We start from the raw sequence: 7,759 nt of genomic DNA on the forward strand, positions 1-7,759 counted from the left end.
TATCTGCTGTATGTCAGATGGTGTTCCAGTTGCTGGAGATACAGACAAAGCCCCCGCTGTCAAGGAGCTCATGTTCTTGTGGAGAAGAAATAACGTTAATATTACATACATGCATGTATCATAAGCAAGATAATTTCAGATAGTATAATAACTATGAAGAAAGTAAAATAAAGTGAGGTGTTGGAGAGAGATCTACTCTAACTCTTGTTTAGAGGGTTTTTTCTAATGCTGATTCAGAATCCTCTCATTCTGTCTCAGTTATCTAGTTCTGCTATAACAGAAATACCACAAGTGGATTGTTTTAACAAACAAATTTACTTTCTCACAGTTTAGGAGGCTAGAAGTCTGAATTCAAGATGCCAGTTCCAGGGGGAGGCTTTCTGTATCTGTCAGCTCTAGGGGAAGGTTCTTATCTCCTTTTAACATCTATGGGCCCAGCATTCCTTGGAGACCTCTACGTGCCTTGACATCAGTCTTCCCCTGGGTCTAAGAGGTTCCCAGCACATGGCCCCCGGGTCCAAAGGATGTGCTCCTTTCCCAGCTCTTCTTTCTTGATGGTAATGAGGTCTCTCTCTCTCTGCTTGTTTCTCTCTCCTTTTATCTCTTGTAAGATAAAAGGTGATGCAGGACACACCCCATGGGAACTCCCCTTACATTCAGTCAGGGCTATGACCTGAGTAAGGGTGTTTTATCCCACCCTAATCCTGCCTCATTAACATAACAAACATAACCTAATCCTCTTTAACATAACCTAATCCTGCCTCATTAACACATACCAAACACCCAAAACCAAACCCACTGCTGTCGAGTCGATTCCGACTCATAGTGACCCTATAGGACAGAGTAGAACTGCCCGATAGAGTTTCCAAGGAGTACCTGGCAGATTTGAACTGCCGATCTCTTGGTTAGCAGCCATAGCACTTAACCACTATGCCACCAGGGTTTCCCATTAACACATAAAGGTCAGGATTTATAATACATCACTAAATGGAGGATAATTATATCAGATCACAAAATGGAGGACAACCACACAATGCTGGGAATCATGGCTCAGCCAAATTGACAAATATTTTGGAGGGACACAATTCAACTCCATGTAGGAGACCCAGTTCGATTCCTGGCCAATCACCTCACGCATAGTCACCACTTCTCTGTTAGTGGAGACTTGCATGTTGCCATGATGCTGAACAGGTTTCAGCAGAGGTTGCAGACTAAGATGGACTAGGAAGAAAGGCCTGGTGATATACTTCTGAAAATCAGCTCAATACCTAGGCTAGGCATTGAGAATAAAGGCACAACTTGTTCTCAGGGATATCATAGTTGGTAAGGGAGATAGATCCATAAGAGAGAAATTGTAATATAGTATGATAAATACAACAACAACAAAAAAAACAATAGATGTGTGCTTTTTTTTTTCCCCCAATTTTCTCCATCCTTAGATCCATGGCTAAGTTAAGATCACCAGCATCTTTTATCTGAATTCCTTCTAGAGCCTTCTAACTAGTCTCCCTACTTCCAGTCCTGCTCTCCTCCAAAACATTTAGCATACAGCACCAGTGTTCTTCCTGGAATTGAAATATGTTAATTAATTCATTCAAAAATATTTATTGTGTGCCTACAATGTGCCAGTCTCCTTTCTAGACACTGGTGAAATATTGGTAAATAAATATCACTTGCCTGCCTAAAATCCCTCAATGGTTCCATACTGCCTTCATAATATACTATAAACTTTTTAGCTTGTGATATACAGCCTTCAGGTCATTTGAAGAACCAAGCATAATAGTATAAATGGAAATCAAATACCATTCAAAAGGTTTTAAATCAAGCTATCAAACTGCTTAAAATACATGCTAACTGAACGCCTCGACATGTACTACTTCATAAAAGGACCTGGAAATCCAGGTTCACATTTGGAATTCTTGGACTCCTCAGAGTTCCAGACAGGAACATTGTGGTACTGAGAGAGCTGAAGCTCTCAGCCTGCCATTCCTCTCTCCTCACTCCCATCTCCATCCCACACAGAGAGAACCTTGTGTGCTAGCATGTGGACACTTCCGCTCTTATGTCCAAGCTCCATCCAAAACAGCCTCCTCTTGGTTACCTTTCAGGCTTGCACAGTACCTGGGTGCTCAGGAGTATTTCAGCAGGGAATTTCAGGACCCAGAAATCCAGCGCTGGCCTAGAAGGAGACATGGATTGGCTCTGCAGATTCCTCTTGGCTCTGCAGATTGCTTACAACATGGGGAAGATCATGGATGAATGATGGTCCAAGAAAGGCCTTTAAAGTGTGTGGCCCAGGATAAAGTCCCCTCTTGCCCAGTTTTGATAGCCCTTGTTCCTATGGCTGCTGCTTACCCCTCCACTACTCTCCCACATGCTACAGCTCCCTAAGGTTTTTCAAGTCCCTTCATGGTCTAGGCTTTACCTCTTGCATCTCCACCTTGACCATCCTTCCCCATCCACCCCTCGCTCTTCACATAATTCCTGTTCTTATCAAGTTTCAGCTTTGGTATCCAATTCTGTGGAAGGTCCTCCCTGTGGCCACTGTGGTGATTTTAAAATGTTGTCTGCAACTTCTTTGACACTTTTCCACTTGAAAGGTGGAGTCTAAATCTCCTCTCCCTAAATCAGAGTGAGTTTGTGACTGCTTTGACCAATGGAAATGACAGTATATGACTTTTGAGTTTAGATCATAAAAGATTATGCATCTGCTACCTTGTTTCCGGGAACTTTTTTTTTTTTTTTCCAGAAATCCAGGTACTCTGAAGCCATCCTGATAGTCCCAGCTAAGCCCAATCTTCCAGCAAACTCCACCAAGGCAACAAGTGATAGAAGCCCTCTTGACTCCTACATACCACTTCAGCCCCCAGATGAATACCACCATGTGACTGCCATCGCATGCCTCATATATTCCCTTAGTTAAACAAGAAGATCTCTAAGAATCTTAAGGGTGTGTTTTCCTAATTAAACCACAGTGTTTTTAAGACTCTTAAGGTCATTGTCCCATAGTAGTCCCCTACGGTAGAGATTTGTGACTATGGCTTTTGGTCTGCTGAATTAATTTATAAATTGATACATGAGAAACCTGTAAAGTTTTCTAAAGAGTTATATCAGAAAAGACTAAAAAAGGATACAGACAGTTTAAAAAAAGAGAGAGAGACAAAATACTTGGACTCCTGAATTTCTGTGAATAAGAAGCAGGTTGAGAAAATAACATAGCTACATACAAGGGCAAGAATTACTTAGAGATGGAATGGTGAGCCCAGGAAATGGAGCCGAGAGCCATGGAGACATCTCAGAAAGTGTGATTATGTCCTAATGAAAAAATAGGCAAAATGTTCCTGATCGAATTTTAGAATTGCTGTGAACCAGAGACAGCTATGTGCCTTCTCTTGCCACCCCCCTTTTGGAACAGGACTCTCTGCTGCAGTTTTCCTATCACTGTATATTGGGTATGTGTGATGTTGGTGGTGGGTGGGGCAGAAAAATTGTCCCTTTGTTTATAAGTCTTCAGATTGAAAGGAGCCATATCTGAGGAACTGGACCTGAGGAGACTTATCTGTATCTGGATCTAATTTGGATGATGAGATCCTGGATCTCAAGCCTAAGTCTGATGGCTTAATGAGTTGAAACTTTTAAAGAAGGAGGTAAATATATTTTGCCTACAGGAGAAATTTAAATAGATAACCATGATAGTTTTAAAACATAGCTGCAAAATAATTAACTCTCCTATTGTGAGGGGGAATTAAGTCTACCATATTTTTATGCAAATGACACTCTAGTTAAAAGTTTTTTTGCCAACTGTGCAATCCCCTCCCACATTCTTTTCCTAGGCACGCTATGCACATTATATATGTGGGCACATTATTGATGTGGATGCGTTATTTGAGTGATGGTTAAAGTTGTGTGTCAACTTGGCTGGCACATGATTGTCTGTAGTTTAGTAGTTATGATGTAGTTTGAAAGTTATGTAATGATGTAACCTGGTAGTTATGTAATGATGTAGTCAACTCCATGATGAGATCTGCTATAAGCAGGCAGTCAGTTGAAAGGGCGTTTCCTTGCGGGTATGGCCTGCCTCCAGTATTTAAGGCTAGCTTTAAATACCCGTCTCTGTGCTTCCACGCAACCCCTTTCCAACATACAGTATTATAATTATCTCTTCACTTGTCTTTATCACCCATCTGATGAACATTCCCTAAGGGCAAGAAATGGTGTACCCACCTTCAAGAATAATGGCTTACATAGTAGGCTCCCAATATGTTATTATTTTTTTCTTCTTCTACTTTTCCTACCCAAGGACTTGCTCTAATTAGCTATAGAACCAAGGCTATCCATTGATGGGGATTCTTAAACATGCCCCACCTGGCCTCATGAGGCTGAGTTTGCATCCTCTGACTTCCATTGCGCCCTGTAGGCCTAGTTTGCCCATGGATATGTATATGAAGGACACCCACTAAAATAATAAACAGGTACACGGTAGTTAGTTCCTCTAGAAATACACATGGATTTGAAACCAAAGTGGGTAATTACTCTGTAGAAACATATTTTGAGTTCTGCCTTTCCCAGAACCTTCAAAAAATAGAACATAATGTGTAGCCAAACCCCAAATACCCCTGGGTTTGCACATCTCTAATAATCCCATCCAGATACATTTACTTTCACATAATTGATTTCTGGTTCCAAGATTTTTCCAGTATGAAAAACAACTCCTAGAGAGACTTGATCTTCTGTGAGCAGCAGCCTGACTGCTACTCCCATAGCTTCATGGCCATCCCAGAAACTTCAAGACCAACCCTCAACGTTCCTGTTTCAAAATTACACACTTTATTTGAATGCATGATAAGTCTACCTACTGAGAAACACTGGGATCAACCAGGCCGGAATCTCAGCTCTGCCACTCACCAGTCCTGTCACTGTCAGCAAGTTTACTTAATCCATCTGAGCCTGTTTCTATAGAAGTAAAGGAAGAAATAACAGTGCCTGCCTTATAGGTTGTTGCAGCCGTTACATGAGATACCACATGCAGAACGCCCAGCCAGTTCTGACACAGATAAGCTCTCTATGAACGAAAGAATGCTGGTTGTTACTATTATTATTACATTCTCCCTCTGCTGTGCTCTCTCAAGACAAAATTATCAGACTGGATGGGGTTTAAATCTTCTGAAGAATGCCTGACTATGTTAGAAGACATTGGATTGGCCATAATTGCCCTGGAAACCTACTGCCTTGCTTCTTTAGAGGAGGTGATGGGCCGAGGTGGAATAAAGAAAAAGAGAGAAATATCCTGATTTATTTTTCTTTAGCTCACGACCTGCCCCATTTTCCAGTGACCTCTGCTCTCCACCCCATCAAATACAGACTTCTGTAGCTACAATGACCATACAAACACAAGTGTTCTTAAGGGGGCAACATGTCTCAATATTTTAAATTGGGATTGCTCTGGAGAAATGTAAGGCATATGGTCATCGTACCCACAGTTCTCAAAGCCAGAAGGAGGCTGGCTCCACAAGAAGAAAACCAAAACAATCAAATATCTCTTCTGTTTGCCAAAACAAATCTTGTGTCTCCTCCAATGTTATTCCTGCAGCTATCTTTGTTTGAATTGGGCCTGTTCAACAGTTCCATTTCTGCTACCATCTCTGGAGATGAGGGAAAGAAAACACCTTCATGTTCACTTATATTAGTAAGGAATTCTTTTTCGGGTGGATTTTAGGAGTAAAGGAAATTGGAATATCTTTTTTTTTTTTTACCTTTGTGGTTCCCTTTTTTTTTTTTTCCATTTAGATAGTCCTCAGCTGAGCTTTTCCTTCTGATCCTTCACTGATGAACAATAATAATAATATACTATTATTGTTATTAAACACAGTCTATGTAATAGGTACTATTCCTGCATTAACTCCTAAATACACTTAATCTTCACAATGAACTTGCAAGACAGATGTCCTTGTCCCCAGTTTACAGGTTAAGAATCTAAAGATTAGAGAGGTTAAGAAACTTGTCCAAGTTCACGGAAGTATTAATGATGCAACACGGATTTGAACCCAGAAATACCTGACTCACAAATTTTCTCCAGCCTGTGTTGTTGCCTTTCATAGACTGCCTTGCACAAATCATATTCAGATTCAGTTAGTGTATGCTGAGCATCTACCGGATGCTGGGTTAAAAATATTTGATAATCTATGTTTAATACTTACTCTGAACTTCATAGCAATCCCACAAAATGGGTAATGCTATCACCACTTTTGGAAGTGAAACGTAATCCCAAGGAAGATTAAGAAATTTCCTCATTGCCATCTAATTTGTAATTAGTGGAGCCAGGAATCAAGTTTTTTTTTTTTGGATTCCAGGTTCTAAACTCTTTCTAAATCACAGCAGGATATCTGGTAGCAGAAATGCAAAAAGGGGTATGTTTAGAATTTTGAGACTGGAAGGAAGCAGGCATTGAAAGTGGGACCAGGTACCTCCTCAGAGTCTTACCCCATGGTGTGAATGAGTTTATCTTTGATGAGTAGAGGGAAGAGGGCTGGGGGGTGTGGCAGAGAGTAGAAAAAAAAAAAAGGCACCGAAAATTGGAGAAAGAAATACCCAAGGTCAGCTCAGTATCACCTAATTCTTAGCACTGTGTAGGGCCAGCCTTTGCCATTTTAAACGATCTTCATTATAACCAAGAATATTTACTAGAAAAAGGGTTTAAGTAGGTACTTCAGTTTTTGGAGAAAGTAAAAATACAGAGTAGAACAAAGGACAAGAAAAAAATTTGGTATCAAAAGGTTAAATGTCAGAAGGTAAAATCATTTTGATTTTGGTCTGAGAAGCAAAATAGCTGTTTTTTAGTAATTTGGTTGTAAATGAGAAAAAAAGGACATAATCATATTGAATAATTTCCAGTTGAGATATAGAGCTATTCTACATTTCTAGTGTACCTCCTCCAACATTTTGGCTGCACAAGTCCATTCGACTTGGTGCAGGGAAAGTATAGAGGAGAGAGTAACACTCCCTTCTGCGTTTTGACCTCGTGGTCCTTAATTTTTATTTTCTAAATAAACTCCCACCAACTCCCAGTTATAGAAATAATACGTGTTCATCAGAGTAAATGTAGAGTATAAAGAAAAGTTCAAAGATTGAGATAACAATATGCTACAATCCCACTTACCCTGACATTGTTAACTATTTGACATATTTCTACTCCTATTTTTCTTTTTCCTATTCTGGAAAAATACAAAAAACCTTTGCCATAGAGTAGATTCCGACTCATTGCAACCCTAAAGAATTTTTATTCTGGAAACCCTGGTGGTATAGTGGTTAAGAGCTACGGCTGCTAACCAAAAGGTTGGCAGTTCAAATCCACCAGGCACTTCTTGGAAACCCTATGGGGCAGTTCTGCTCTGTACTATAGGGTTGCTATGAGTTGGAATCCATTCGACGGCAAAGGTTTTTTTTTTTTTTTTTTAATTATATGATTGAGATTATAAAAAATACATCCCTTTCACTCGAAGTATATCATAAACCTTCTCCCATGTTATTAGTGTTTGTGGGCATGGATTTTAACCACAGTCTAAATAGCATCTACGTACTGTAGTTTATCTAAACAATCCTCTATTGTTTAACATTTAGATTGATTTCCGATTTTCACCAGTGTAAGCGTGGTGTTTGCCTTTGTGTCTAATTATTCCATAATCCATCCCTCTTTCAGCACACTTTTTTCCTCTGTGTTTCTCAGCTTTTTTCCTCTGATAATGGACATGCTTGATGGTAT

Source organism: Elephas maximus, chromosome 7 (genome assembly GCF_024166365.1).
Source record: "Elephas maximus indicus isolate mEleMax1 chromosome 7, mEleMax1 primary haplotype, whole genome shotgun sequence".
In the NCBI taxonomy this organism is placed as follows: Eukaryota; Metazoa; Chordata; class Mammalia; order Proboscidea; family Elephantidae; genus Elephas; species Elephas maximus.